The sequence below is a fragment of the Callorhinus ursinus genome, unplaced genomic scaffold (assembly GCF_003265705.2).
Source record: "Callorhinus ursinus isolate GAN/ISIS: 27379988/994484 unplaced genomic scaffold, GSC_fseal_2.0 scaffold6, whole genome shotgun sequence".
NCBI classification, from domain to species: domain Eukaryota; kingdom Metazoa; phylum Chordata; class Mammalia; order Carnivora; family Otariidae; genus Callorhinus; species Callorhinus ursinus.
Genome location: NW_027397068.1, coordinates 69,616,944 through 69,633,104, shown reverse-complemented (window position 1 = coordinate 69,633,104; position 16,161 = coordinate 69,616,944). Strand labels below are relative to the sequence as shown.

Genomic DNA, 16,161 nt, shown 5'->3' with positions numbered 1-16,161 from the left:
TTATTTATCTTTATTATTATTTTTGCCCACAGAATGACTATTGTTGACTCATTGAATCCTGTTTCATTGGTGATTAGGATTTTTCTCCTTATGGTGGGAACACTCAGAGAGGATTTATTTTGATGATATAGTTTATTTGTGTACTTGGAGGGCTTTAATCAAAGTACATATACCCTATATATGTGTATATAGGGTATAGTATGATCCTTTGGAAGTGGGGAAATAAATCTCTATGCATTGGGATTTACTTAAGCTCTGGATATTCTCAACTTCTTCTCTGACTTGTTTCTTGATTTTGCTGTTTCCAATTTGATGAAATAATATTAGCCTCATGAATGCCCATTTCTCTGAAGCTCTGTGGGAGGCAGGGTCTTGATGATATGTCTAGAAAACCCTGCACCTTGCAGAATTGGCAAAGTCTTTCTGTTTGACTTACTCTAGCTCAGATTGGTTGGTGAAAGAATGGGAAGATCTGGGTGAGGATCAATATTCCAAATTCCTATGAGATAATGACCAATAAAACAGTTGCATTTTTTTCCACTCAGGAAAAGTAAGTATTAATTGGAGTTGGATGCAATGAATCTTTATTTATACCTCTCCCCAACTCCACCAAATAACTTTAAAAATTGTGCTGCTGGTTTTAGAATCCTGAGTATGCATATAGTCAATATATACAGAGGTGGTTTGAGAAATAGCATCGGATTCCATTTTATCACTCAACCCTAGGGTATTTAGTTACATATAATCAATTAAATCATCCAACCTGACAAAAAATCTAGAGGGGGGTTCTCATCAATAGCTAATTTTTGGTGCATTGCAGAGAACTGAAATAGCATAGACCTAAGGTACACATTTCTCTTGTGATGGACATTGCATTCCCTGATTCCAATATTTTTGCATGTGTTTGAAAAATATCTGGATAGCATTCTCCTCAGCTCACCACCCCTCAATTTCTTTTCTTTGTTTTTCTGCACATCAATATCTTTATTTTTGAGAATGGAAAGACATGGAGATGCTGACATATGAGAAAGAGCTTATTCTGACAGAATTTCTAGATTAGTTCGGTGGATGAATTTCATGAACTCTGGTGAGAACGATCACTTTTATAAGAGTTCTGGGATTTCATCAACCTGGTCAGGGAAGGTAGTAAGGATATGGATGTACATCTGCAATGTTATGTAATTTTGGTGTTCTTTCCTTTTCAAGACACACAAAACCGGGAATAAACCAATCCCTGAAAAAAAAATGCCAGTGGTTTTTTGCCTCAGAGTCCCAAACCAATGAAAGGTACTAGGTTCACAACCCTGGCACATCCTCCTTTCTTGTGGGGTGCCTTGACAGTCCCAGCACCTTCCTACTACATCTGTCACCCTCATAGGCTCTGGGCAGTTTTGCTTTCTGACTCCTTCCCATCTGCTCTCCACGGGACAGGTGCCTCAGAGCATCCTTTCAGTCTCTTGTCCTGACCAGCTTCCAGGGGCTGGGACAGGCTCTCTGACTGCATGTCCCAGTAATCACACGTGAAACCTCAGCTGTCCTTGTCAGGACTTCAGCTTATTCCTCCTCAGGACTCAATTTTCTGCTACCAAAGAACGTCTTCCATTAGAGTTTGGGAAGCTGCTTATAATTTTTTTTCAAGAGTGTTAATTCTGGTGTTCAGAGGTCCATCCCCTCTCCAGTGTTTTCTTCAAACCTTCTCCCAAAGGACTGAGTCTTCAAAACAAAAAAAAACAACCCCCCCAAAACCAAAAGAGGATTCAAACCCACAGATTAGGATCCCCCTTTTGTTACAGTTGAAGCTGTCTGGCTTATCCTTAGTGATTAAGAAAATGCGTGTGCATGTATATTATAAATAATCCCACAGCCAGCTACATGGGTCACTCATTTAGCTAAGGCCAATGACAATGCAAGTTGTTATGATATTTCCGGACTATACCCTGGCATGAAGAAAACTTAGAAGAAAGATTAGTCTCACTAAATCATCTGTACTTGCTTGTATGGTTTAGAACATACACATGCATTTGGCATTTAAAAATTCATTTTGCCCTAATTTTCTATTTCTCAGTGCCACTGAGTCAGTCATTTATTCATTCAGTAAACAGTTGTTGAACAATTTGCTGCATAATCACACCATGCTCTGTGCTATAGACACCATAGCCAACCAGGCAGACATGAACTTGGCCTCACAGCCTTGTAGTCTAGTGACTGTAGATCACATTAACAGTTAACTTCATTATAACTGCCCATCTCAACTCAGGAATGATTATCTTGTTAAGAAGCAGCACTTCTGGTTACTTTCAAGGTGAGAACAAATATAATCTTGAAACACAGTGGTCAAACTGAGTTGAGATGCTGGGAAATGTGACCATCTGACAAATGTTAATTTGTAGTATGTTCCCATATTTGGCACTCTACTATGAGAGTTGTCAAGAACTGTGTCTGCTTATTAAGGCACAATGGTAAATTATAAATATAATATGCTTGTTTTGTATAAAATGCAAATGAAATGTCAACAATACATTTGGTCTTTTTGAGAAGTCAACATAAAGCGTAGGATGCTACAGGAACCTAGAGAATGTCTTATCTCAGTCCCTCATTTTATAGAGATTTGAACGGAGAGGGGAGGCGGCGCTACTTCAAGCGCAGAGTTTAACTGACGTCGGCTGGGGCAGAGCGGGCTCACCACCGGCTCCAACTATAAAAAGAGAATTGAAGAGGAAAACAAAAACTTCAAGGAGGAGGCTAGGTTGTCTCCGGAGAATTAGTCTAGTGCAAAGCCTTGTCCTTCAGGACAGCTCAGAGGCAGAAGCCTTATAAAGAGATGCTGCTTTAGGAGGTGGTCCGCTTGAGATTTCTAGTGAGAAGAGACGGACGCCTTTGAACCCCGCAAAAGTAAGGTAACCAAGGGCAGGTCTCAAAATTTCACTCTAAAGGTAGCATTTCCTTGGGAATTTCGGCCATTTAGGAATAAGATGCAAAATGTTTTAGAGAGAAAGAATTGGCTAAAATAATTTATTAAAAGGCAGTTATCGATTTCATTAATTCTAAGTCACAATTGATTTTAAATGGCCTGTTATTTTATATACCACTAAGAAGGAAAAATCACTGCCCATTAAACTATGATACAATGCTTCCTTATCACTTAGAATTTATTTAATCCTCATTTACAGAGCTCTTGGAACATAGACATAGGATTTTATCACCTATCACTCTTTGCCTACGGAAAAAAAGGAAGATATAAGGGATGTGAGTTGATTGTGGTATTCCTAAGGCTTCTTCACATCCACCGTCCTGGTCTTCTGGACTTCTCATTTATTATCATTGCTGTCCATGTTTGTGTACATACCTGTGCCTTTGAAGCTGTCGATGGCTCATCATTTCTTAAAGAATCGGTGAAATAACTAAAAGCCATCGGTGCAGAGCTCCTTACTGGCTCTGCTATTAAAATGGTACGAGCCTGTTTTGACTCCCAGGTCAGAAATGCTGCTGACCATTCAGTACCACCGCAGACCCACTCCCCACAAACTTTTGATTGTGAGCTCTTATACAAAAGTGCATTTCTAATTTTCCAAGATTTTTTTTTTTTTACCAAGTTGCTGATATTCGGTGATGCTTGGATGATGAGAATTCTGTCATGATTGTCACAGGTCACACAAAGATTGTCACACTCCAGCTCTGAGACACATCCTGATTTTGGATTTCAGAGATGTGAAAATGTAAAAAGAAATGTGACCCTCAGAGCTAATGAAATATGGCACCAAAAGATTCCTTGCCTTTAAAGCTTTTCTCCTTTTGGTATTTGACCTATTTTGTTACACACAAAGTAAATTAGTTACTTTGTTTTGTTATTGCAAGTAATTGAGTTTGGGGTTATGTGTAGTACCTGCCCGGTGTTCCTTGGTCAGCATTCCTTACAGTGCCTTTTTGGAACACGAGTGATCTTGGCGTTGTTAGGGATGTTCCATATGGAAAGAATTCTATGTTTACAGAAGTTTGGAAGACGCCATCCACCACATTTCTCTCTGGGGGAAGCACAATTACAATAGCATGTTAAAGCCTCTGAGAAGTCGTGCAGTGAAGAATCCCATTTAAATGCTTGCTTCTGTGTTCTCAAATTTATGTGACTATAAAAGTCTTCCCCCTCCCCCATTTTTTATGGGTGTGCTCTAGCAGAGTTTGAGAGATACTCCTCTAGGGTATTTTACTGCTCAATCAAAATAGCTAAGCCTGAAACACCACCGCTGGCCTTTGGTAAGGTCCTAACATTTATTACTAAGTTCTTAATGATGGCTGCACCCCAGGGGAAGGGCATGTCCACAGAAGAGCTAACAAGTCCCTGGGGATTTTCCCAGTCCTCCCACAGCATGGTACTGTCAGAGATAAGCCTTTTTCTCCAAGGCTCTTTTCCAGAGACTCTTCTCCTCATGCATACCTCGTATCTCAGACTCCGTGGCTGGTGCCTCTTGTAGTCTTCCTCAAACATCTGTCCTCACCTATGGTCTGCACACTTCCCCAGCTTTCCTGGCTCTTCTCCATGCCCAAGTCTTCACTGCTATATCCATATGTTCTCCATCCTGGAAGTAATCTGAAGCTCTCAATTCAGGGATCGATCATCCCCATGCCAGCGTTTCATATGCCCTTCGACCTCAATGCCTCCTGAAAAAAATGAATAATATTCACATTCCCCCCAAACACACCGTTGTTGGGTTTGATCTATTGGTTAATAAAGGACCCAGGAGATAAAGCCCCCATCAAAGCATGACCCTGCCTTAGTACCCCACTCGTAGCCCCCAAGTCGTATAAATTCACACTCCTGGATCCCTAGGCTGGGTCCTTCCCTGACTTTCCACAACAGCCTTAATTCAGGCCCTCTTTGACTCCAACTGGAATATTGGTGCCCTCGAAATTCTTTTTGCTGAGATCCACCTTCCGTACTGCTTGGTTGTTTTTTCACAATCACATCGAGCCATTCCTCCTATTAAACAAATCTTCTACTTCCCACTGAATTAGTGTCCAGCGTAACCCATTTGGAAATCATGAGAGGTGTTGGTTAAAAAGAAAATTACATATATATTTACAGTAGAATACTAAGCAGCCATTTAAAAAGTTATACTTTATTTTTTATATGTTTTGATATGGAAAAATGCTCATGCTATATTTTTAAGTGAAAAAAATCAGATTACAAAATAGTATGTATCACCAGGAATACATACGTAGTTTTCATATCTATATAAAAATTATGGAAAGATATAAATGCTAAAAGTTGTTTATCTCTTGGCACCGAGGTCCCAAGTGGTTTTAACTTTTTCTCTTTTTGCCTGTGTGTTTTTAATTTTTTTAGTAGTGAAGTTGTATATTTTTAAAATAAAAAAATTTAAAAATATATTTGAAAGATTTAGTTCTAACAAAGCTCTCCTCCATGAAAGCTTCTCCACTGCTACTCTGCAGCACTCAATACCCACATGCTTTGTTACTCAGAGAGCTCTCAGAGAACAGACCAGTTGGTGCTGAAATTATCTGCTTATCTTTGTTCCCTGAACTGGACTATAAACTCCTTGAGGGCAGAGGTCACATCTTATTTATCTTGTATTCAGATATTTAGCCCCGTCTGGTCCTGAGTGAATGTTCAGTAAATATTTAATGTGATTGGGGCTGATTTTGTATTAAGGAAGACTGGAATTATGACTCGTTTTTTGCTGGTACATAACTTGGCATGTGTATATATATATATTGCATATGCTCACTATACGCTGGACCCTGTTCTAGGCATACCGTGTGCATTACCCAGGAGGTAAAGAATCCGATTATTACTGCTATTATGGGGGTAAATGGTGGCTGGGAGGTAAGAGTTGCCTGTGGGTTTGCTCTGAGCTACATATGCCTCACTTGAACATTTGCTCTTAAAAGCTATTAAACTGTCTCCTAGGGATCTACCATTACCACACAATGACTTTGGAAACAAATGCGCTTCACCACAGCTAAGGCCACCGGAGAGTCACTGGGCTTCTGATAGAGGGAAGGCTGGTTCTGACCAGAGTGGAGACTCAGCATCATGTTTCTCCTGCAGAGTTTTGCTTACAGCTGGCCCCATGGGTGGAAACTGGTACAGGGACTAGAGTCAAGATGCTGACCTGAAGCCACATCTGTGTCTTTTAGTTGGCTCTTAAGGGTGTGTTCCTGGCATTTCTGGGTTCCTGAGACCTGAGTAGCAAGAAAAAAAGAAAAAGAAGGAAAGAAAGAAAGGAAAGAAAAAAGGAAAGAAAGAAAGAAAGAAAGAAAGAAAGAAAGAAAGAAAGAAAGAAAGAAAGAAAAAGAAAGAAAGAAAAAGAAGCAGCAAAACAAGTCAGTCTAGAATTTTCTGTTCTGATTCAATCTCAAATGGCTTTATTACTTTGACCTGAGTCAGCAATGTGGCTTCGTAGATGAAAAAGAGAACATGGTTCCAACACAGAGTTGCTCTTCCCTTTCTGTGTATTAGGGTGTTGCTTTGATCCTCTAAATTTAAGGATACAGAGCAGCTCATGCATCAGGCAGAGGTAAGTGGTTTCTACTTGGTAGGAAAAATAATGGCTCTGGTGTTACTCTCACTCTTGGCTGTCCATAGGCAGCACCTATGATGTCCCCTCACCTGGTTTCCTCTATGGTGACCAACCATCCAGGTTTGCTTGGGACTGAGAGATTTTCTGCAATTTGGGACTTAACAGTGTGAAACTGGGATGGTTGGTCACCCACCACCTCACTCTCATTTAACCCCAATGAGCAGCTCCACTTTGCCCCTTCCAACACACATATACCCACATACACACACAGTTTCTTCTTTTCTAGTTAAAAACTAATACATAATAAGAAGTTTGGAGAATATAGAAAAGTGTAATGGAAGATAAAAACATACTTGCACATAATCCTACCATCATCCAGGGTTAGCTGCTAGTAACATTGTGATATACTTCCTTTCAGTCCTTTTTTTCTATATAGACAACCTTTCTATGACTTGTTTTCACGTTTCATAGCTGCCCTCAATATTCATTCCAACTGAATTATCTTCATAAAATTATTTGTAGGAGTGAGGATAGCATGATTGATGTCATCCTATATTCCTGAGATATGGTCCTGGGTGGATGTCCAAGGTGTAACCTGTAAGAACTACCACAGATTTCAGTATTGGGTAATCAAATCCTTAACAGAGGTCAGCAAACATTTTTGAGGTTTATAGATAAAGGCAGGCAGGAGAAGTTGCAGAACATTTAGCAGAGAACCACCATTAGACTTGGAATATTTCATTATGAGATCGCAGAAGTGATTCTATAATTATTATCAGTATATGAGTATTTCTTATATGAAAGAGAGTGATAAATCCCCCCCCCCCAACCTCTAGTAAATAGTTAGACAAGAACAAATGAGTCTTAAGGATTTAGGCTAGATAATAAGAAAAGTTATTAACTACCTTAGTGGGTTAGAGAGAATCTAAGAAATCTCCTCTGCAAGTCTTTAGAATTGATAGAGATTTTCTTATCAGGGAAGGATTAAGTGTGGGCCTGCCTAATGCCAAAGAATAAACAAAAGAGCCTGTCAGGGTCTCAGCCAGGCCTCATGTTCTATGATTTTGTGTATAATAAAGAACACATAAAATACACGTAAAATTGATTTTTATTTTACATTTTCCTTTGAGAAATAAAGAAAAATAGATAGTGATATTTTTGAAGTTTGAGTTTAATTTTCAGGCAGTTATGGAGCAACATGTTGCTATGTATGGGGTCAGATGGTAACATCACAGAGGGAGGCACTGGAGTGTGACGAAGTTGACTTTCATTATTTTCCCAAATTGCATTCTTGTTGCTTTTCCCTGAAACTTTAAAATAGGTTCATTTAGTTTAGTAAATGTCTTAGCTGGGATTTTAGGCCCTATTTGTATTTCAAGGGATTAAACCAAATCTACATGGCTTGCAACACCACAGGTCACTTCCAGCCTTTGCTCCTTCATGCCTGTTATGTTGATCATTCTTAATTGTTAACAATGTTCAGTTCAACAACACTCTTTATATTTTCTGCTGGTCTTTTCTTTCTCTTGCACATTCATGTGAATAGTGTATTCATTTGTAAATATGGTCCATAGAGAAAGCATCCCTTTCTATGCAAATTGGCAGCTCAGGGAAGAGTTGGGAGCTTACAATGTCATTGAAAGTCACACAAATCAATTGGCAAAAATTACTTTCTGTGATTATCTTGTTTTTGCAGTTACATTTTTAATTTTGACAGTTTAAGTGTGTTTAGGGTTCACGGTAGTGAAAGGCCAAGTGGAATGTGGGGCAGGTCACTGCCGAGCTCCCCATTGCTTGGCTAATGAGGTTTTCTCTGGACTTCTGGTGTCATTTAATCTCATTAAGATTGAGGAGAGATACTTTAGAACAAAACAAATGAACAAATATTTATTGGGGGCCTATGATGTGCAAGGGTTGTATTAGGTAGAGTAGAGCATAAAAATTAGGAGTGCTTGCTTTCAAGGGCCTTACTATCTAATTAAGAAGAAAATAAGTAGTAATAAAATAAAAATACAGACCACATAAGAAAAGGTGCCACAAAGCAGGGCATGATTGTCAATTGAATTATACAGGTGGAGATTATTTGATTTTGGAGAGAAAATTGTGTCAGGCTCCTTTCCTTCAGGTGATAAGCTATGAGTTGGTCTCAAAGGCCGTGGCTAAACAGCAAAGAAGCCTTCCAGCATGGCAAATAAATGTGTATAAAGGCTGAGTGGGCGAAAGCAAAAGGTATGTTTAGGAACCAAGAAATACATTTTGGTTGGAAAGGAGACTTGGAGCAGAAGAGTAGTGGGAAAAGCTTGGGGACCCATTCTCAGTTAATACAAAGTGTGTTCATTTTCTATTGCTTTGTAATAAATTTGAGAACTTTGAACAACACCCATTTATCATCTCATAGTTCTGCGGGTCAGTTACAACTGGGTTCTCTGCTTAGTATCTCACAGGACAAAAATCAGGGGGTCAACTGGGCTAAGCTGGAGGTTCTGGAACGAATGCTTCCATGCTCATTCAGATTGTTGGCAGAATTCGGGCTCCTGAGGTTGCAGGAATGAAATCCTTGTTTTCTTGCCAGCTACTGGACAGGCACACTCTCCGCTCCTATAGGACACACTCAGGTCTTTGCTCCAGGGTTTCTTCCATCTCAACAATAAAGAGCTTCCCCCATGTTCCCTCTCCTTTTTATCTCTCTTCCTTTTCTGTCACCAGGTGGAGAAAACAGTGTGTTTAAAGGTCTCATATGATTAGCTGAGGCTCTCCCACACAATCTCCCTTTTGATTAATTCAAGGTCAGCTGATTAGTAACCTTAATAACGTCTGCAAACTCTCTTTCTCCATGTAATGCAACATAATCATGGGTGTCACACAAGGGGATGAGAATCATGGGGGTCTGCCTACCACACCAAGCTGTAAAATGATGCTGCCATGTTCTTTTCCGTTGCCAAAGAGCACTGACCTCAGGGTGTGTGAGGGAGACGTGTCTAGTTTAAATTATGGCAGGAATGTGGTGGAATTTGGCACTTTTGTCAACTCTGTTTTATTTTCAGTCAAATATCCTTTTCATGGAGGAAAAATGAACATGTAAGGAAAGTTCTTAGATAGTTTTCCATTCATCTTTCAAGGTTATAAGCATGTGAAAGCCTTCCAAAGCCCATAAAGACTTTGGCAGCATTACTGACTTGACCTAGATGGGAAGACAAACTTGAAAAGAGTAAGAAAAATTCCTCTGAGGGTGTGTATACTATGCATAAATCCTTTTTTTCTTTCCCTGGACTGAGTATTCTTATATTTGCTACATTTTAAAAGAGTCATGTCGTTCGACAGAAAGTACAAAATCCTATTTGAAGGGGATAGGCAGTAGAGATGGTATCACAATGTAGTTTAGAAAAAATAACTCAAATGTTTATAAGTGAAATATACTGTAGTAATGGTATCTGCTTTTCCAGCATGGCTGCAACATGTTGATTCATTGAGGGAAGAAATGGTGTTTATTTATATTCTCTCTCACTGAGTCATTGCATCCACTCTGAAATTGAATAGTCGTGCGAGTGGGCAGCGGGAAAGGGGAAGGCTGAGTACAGAGTGCAGCAGAACAAGGAAATAGTTTCTTATACAATATCCTTGGAATCAGTTGCTGATATGGTATAGCCAGTTGTGTGCAAGCAGGATAAATACTGCGGTCAACACATTCATAATGCTTTGGGCAGAGCTTTGGGATCTAGCTTTGGGCAGAACACTGTGTAAGGTGTTGCTGGGATTTTTCAAAATTGTTCAAGTCCTTTCAGACAATGAAAGGAACTCTTTCCTTTCACTGGGGTTGCTTAACTTCATTTAGGAAGAGTGTTAAGACCTTTCTCATAATCTGTGAATCCTAGCTAATGGATGAATGCAAATATTGTTATCATTTCCCATTGACAGAGGACTCCATTGTTACAATGGAGAGAAGTGTTAATCCTTTAGTAATTAATGCCTTATTGGGGTCTTCATAGGTCAAGGATGTAGTTGGATTTTGGTAAATTAACTTTGAAGTCCTTTCCTTAACTCTCATTTCTCTTTTTCTTTTTTAAAAAAATAACCATTGCATATAACTTCGTTCTTTTTCATTTACCAATGATACAAGACCTAGTTTATATGCTGAAATGAAACTAAACTGGACAAAAGGTGAATATGAAGGACACCTGGCTCTTTCTGTAATACTTCATAACAAATCATGTAGAAAAATCCAACACAGAGAAGTTACTATGGTCGTGTGGTAAAGATTAACTACTGGTATAATAATTTGCAATTATTATATTGGTCTCTCCAAGAGTGATGAGGAAGAATGTTTCTTCTAAATTCTGCCACTGACAACGTGCATCTTAAATCTAAATGGAAGCTGGAGCCTAATGTGTTGCATTAACTGACGAACTCATCGATTCATGAATATTTGTTTTGTTAAGGATTGTGTGACATAAAAGAAAAACATAAAATCTATTTTTCTGTCTTGTTTGCAAAGTGCAGTTGGGAGATGTGAAAGCAGTGAAGAACCTGATGGTATGTTTCAGTCCCTGAGTGCTAAGTGTGGCTCAGAGATGAGAGACAGGTGTCTGGAAAGATGCCCAGGGTGAGATGAAGCAAGCTCACTGGGGAGTGGAATCTGGGTGGGTGGGGATGATATAGGGTGGGCTTAGGAGGCCAGGGAAGGGCAAGAGTGAAGGCAGGGTCACAATAGCATAGTCATAATTAATAACCATATGTGTGTATTGTTGGCTTACAAAATAGTGATGAGCAACATGGGCTTTGCACATAGGTGGAGCTCTGTTTAAATCCACACCATCCTTATGAAAGGCCCTTGGGCACATTATTTAACCACCTTGGGCTTCAGTTTCCCCATCTGTAAAATGAGAATAAAAATCGTAATTACCTAGAGGTTGTGAGGAGGATTGAGTGAGAAAATATCTAGAAAGCACTTAGAATGTGTCTGGCATGTGGTAAATATTCAATATCATTTAGCTTATTATTATCATGATGATGATTTAAAAATAGTCATGGAAATGATCAACCAAGAGCTCCATTTAGCAAATGAATAGACTAGAAATATTCAACAACTATTGAATGTTTACTACATGCTAGACATTCTTTGGGAGTACCTGACATGTATTATCTTCTTTACCACTCATACTGATACTATGGTGTAGGTAGCATTATCCCCATTTTACATATGGGGCAAGGAGAGGTCTGGGAACTTGTGAAAAAAGTCAAACAGTTTATAATAGACAGGGCTGGGATTTCAACCCAGGCAGCCCAGTGCTGGAATCTGGCTTTTGGTCACGATTCTGTACCACCCAGGACTTTCACTCCATGATTGGGATCCTTTTTTTTTTTTTTTTTTTTTTTTTAATAATTGGGACTCTTAACCAGGATATTCTACTGCTTCTTAGGGAACAGGGGAGCAATCAATCATCAACCTGCTGCCTATGCTGGATGTAATGAGCATCCCCCAGATTGTGGGGCACCAACCTCAACCTCAACCCTTACTAAAAATGTCTATCCTTTATTAACTATACTAATGACTAGTAATGGGTTCAAACATCTTTAAGGATTAGGAACTTTGTTTCAGAATAAGAATTTACCTTAGGAGATACAGAATTTTCTTCAGTAAAATTTTTAAAGAATTTTAAGAAGGGGCAGTGAAGGAAATAGAGTAATATACACTAATTCTACAAGGCTCATGAATCTGTAGAAAGTCTGTTGTTTTATTGCTTGTGTTAGAAAAGCTTCAGCACACCCAATTAATGAACATATATGCCAAGCATTTACCATGTGCCAGCCACTGAGAAAGGCAAGGCAGTCTCTGATTCTCAAGGAGTGGCCGATCTAGTTGGAAGTACAGAATAGTAGAAGGGAGTTTGGCAGCTGAGCTTATATAGACCCAGAACTGAAGCAGAGGTTCATGACTCAGGAGCTGTGTTTTCCAGGCTTTGATGTTTCTGAGTTTTGGTTTCTTTAGATGGAAGATGGGGATAATACCACCTACCTCCCAAGGCTGTTAGAAGTAAATACACTGAAGGAATATCAGCAAAGCATCTGGTACCATTCTTGGAACGTGGTGGTTCTTGTTAAACAATATCTATTATGATCATGATTACTACCATTTTGACATACATACATGCGTGCATAAGAAGAGCAACCAGCCAGGGGAGCCTGGGTGGCTCAGTTGGTTAAGCATCTGACTCTTCATTTCAGCTCAGGTCATGGTCGCAGGGTTGTGAGATGGAGCCCTGCATTGGGCTCCATGGTGATCCGAGGGGAGTCTGACAGAGATTCTCTCTCCCTCTCCCTCTGCCCCTCCCCTTGCTTGCACACTCTCTGTCTCTGTCTCGCTCTCAAATAAATAAATAAATAAATCTAAAAAAAAAAAAAAAAAGGGAAGAGTAACCAGCCATGACAAGTACATCAAACTAGAGGTGCGAACAATAACTAGGCATTCAGGTCACAGGGGCAAGATCAATGGCACAGAGTGTTCAGAGGTGATTTTCTAAAAGAGGTGGAATTTGATGTTTTTCTGAATGGTTTCTAAAAACTCCTAATTTGTTAGGATTAAAAGGGTCCTGAGGTCAAATATGTTTAGGCATCACTAAAGAAGATTAAACAGGTTTCTTCACTGTGTGACTTCTCAGAGCCTTTTTATGACTATTACATAATAACTATCCAAATGAAAGATTCAATATGCAGTGTCCCAGGCTTATTTATCTTTTTGTTCTTTCATGGAGCCCCCACAGGCTGGGGTGGTGGAGCAAACTTGGGGAAATGTGAAGTGAGACCTCATTCCAGAAGGATGGTTGGGCAGGTAGCAGAGAGAGATGAGGCAAAAGGCATGGAAGGAGGAGAGAAGGGGGTGTGGCGAGCCCCAGGAGACCAGGCTGAGGGGTGGACTGAGGACACACAAGGGAGAGAACTATTTTGTAGAAATGGGGAATAAGTGGGAAGTTTATTTTGTTTTTAGAAGTTTTGTTTTCTTAAGAAAGATGAATCAAACTGATGGTCCAGAAGGGTCTGGATGGGTTCAACCGGCAGCAGGAAAGCCCGTTAGGTTTTTGTGTTAACCCAAGCTTGAGATGACCAGGTTCTTCCCAACCTTGTCTTTCTATTATGATGTCTAAGCTGATGATTGTGTGATGGATTTGCTAGGGCTCCACCATTGCCAAGGGGCCGACTTTATCACAGGCACCCAGCATTTGCTCGAGGTCTCCAAGGTAACACTTTCATTAACTCATGGATGTGCCTTAGAAAATTTCCAATTCTCTAAGCCTGCCTTTGTTTCGAAATCATTAGGGGGAAAAGAGCATTTCAACATGCAGAGACATTCGTGGTTGGGTACAGCTTCTTTCACGGCCAGCCAATCTAAAACTTGCAGAAACCACACCCCTTTATGGTGCATTTCACATTCGCAGGTCTGTCACTTGAAATGCCTCCCAGACTATATTGGCAATAGAGCAAGCTAAGCGCAGAAATGGGATGGCCTACCAGCCTCCGTGGCCCCTTGAGTTACCAAAGAAACAAAATCCGAGTTTTTCTGTGTGAATGAGAATTTAAAAGATAACGAAAGAAAGTGCTGATAAATCACAATTTACAGTTGCTGGAAATCCCAGCGAAGAAGGATTTAAGACTGTCTGGTGATCTCCGGGGAAAGAACAATGATTGCTTTTGTCTAATTCTCTCCTTCCCCTCTTTCCCCTACCCCACACCCTTTCTTTCTGCTCCTCCCTGCTCCTCTCTCTCTCTGTCCTTATCTTAATTGGGATTAGCAGGCCTGCACCTGGTGAGCAAGAGATGCCGGATGAGCTTCCTGTCCTCTTTACTTTACTCTCTTTGACCTTGACTTGGAAGATATCCTTCTACCACGCAGGAATTTTCAGCAATAGTTTTGCACTGTTTGATCACTTGGCCATTTGGTGTGTGAATTGCTTTTTTAAAAATATACAGAAAAATTTCTATTTCCTTGTGTAACAAGTGAGGGGTGAAATAAAGGAGTTCTTCATAGAGCTAGAGATTACAAACAGAACAACAACAAATTCTAACCACCTTACAGCCAACAGCTGCCCAATTAATGTCATGTGGGTTTACAGCAAAAGTGGTCAGTGACAACATAGCAGAAGGCAGTTCAGGTCACAAATTCAGAACAGGAAATATATTTTCATCTTGTTATTTATGACCCAGCCTTAAAGGAAAACAGATGGTACTACTTTCAGGACTGTTTTGCTCTTGTTTCAAATGGCTAATTCAAATCGAACACGGGATTCTATTCTTAGTCAAGGCAGCTGCTGCATTGTCTGAGCTGCGTTGTTTTTCCCAACAACATCCCCTCCCCTGAACAGAGCAGCCAGAGGAGACCACAGCTACGTCACCATCACGCAGCAGCCCTGAGAGAATTGCCTCGTACTGCGGGGGGACAGCACTTAAGGCAAACTGTGGCCCCCTTTTGAATGTAATCCACAACTTCCACTCCCCACTCGCACATCTAATCCTGTCAAAAGCATGACTTTCTCTTTGAAAGCAGTCGTTTATTCCAATTTTAGAGCACAGTGACCTCTCAGGGACCCTTTTAGGATGGGGAAGATTGCAAAGATGGGAACAGAAGTCAGAGAGGGCTAAGAGGAAATGGAACATGAGAGATGTTCCTACAAGACAAAGGAAAAGGCAGATACAGCTGAAGGACTTCTCCCTGGGTGGCCATATTGCCCTGCTGGTTGTCTTTAGCCAAAGGCGCTATTCAGGAGACTCACTGACAAGAAGCTGAAAAGTAAACATTTGGATGAACCATTCTCTTAAAAAAAATCAGTTTTTTTGAAAACAATCAAAATAACATATGTACATTATTTTAAAAATAAAATACTTCCATATCTCTGGGTTTTTTCCTCCACTCTCTGAGGGAGTTCCTAGGTTTAATCCTTCTACTAGACATCCCCTCTCTACCATCCTACACACCAGAAGCAATCACCTTTGATTCTTCTAATGTTAACTTCAGGTATTTACCTCCAAATTTCTGAGAAATATGCTTATATTGTTGATGCTTTAATTTTAGGCAATATGTATCAGTGTTTTCTAGTGGTATTTGAGGATTTAGCTTGCCTACAACCTACTCATTCTCCTAATTGAGTTATAGTACATTTTTGATTATCTGACAGTCTTTATATTATTATGAGTAAGTAAATATGTTTTGTTGCTAAAACACATAGCATAGTATTATGAGACTTCCTTTCTTGTACAACTTTTTGTTTTTCTTGGAGTTAATTATTGTGCAATTTTAAAATTTACTTACTTTTTTTTATTGTTTTTAAACTTTTTTTTCCTCTTTTGGATAAAAAAACTTGTCAAATGAATGACCATAATTTTTTTCAATTAATCAAACACATTCAATAATCTACTAGCGTTCCTCCCCCTTCATACCCCTTCTCTCCTGGAAACCTCCCTTCTCCTTCATTCTTCTTGCTCTGATCTATTTGTTGGTTAGGTTCTTTGAAAAAGGCTTAATCTAGGACTTTCTGTTAACATTTTCTTTCTGTTGGCTCCTTTTCCCAAGATTCCAGGTCCTATGAAAGCATACTAAACACAGATGCATGGGAAGTAAAATTTTTGATTCCTT

At 39.7% G+C, this 16,161-nt stretch overlaps 1 long non-coding RNA gene across 1 annotated transcript; it reads right to left on the bottom strand.

The window, feature by feature from the left end:
- Positions 1-7,761: 7,761 nt before the first annotated feature.
- On the bottom strand, positions 7,762-12,605 carry LOC141372928 (uncharacterized). Its single transcript, XR_012378457.1, has 3 exons — positions 12,553-12,605; positions 11,291-11,409; positions 7,762-7,849 (listed from the first exon to the last, which is right to left on the bottom strand). It is a non-coding gene; the product is annotated as an uncharacterized lncRNA (long non-coding RNA).
- Positions 12,606-16,161: the final 3,556 nt, after the last annotated feature.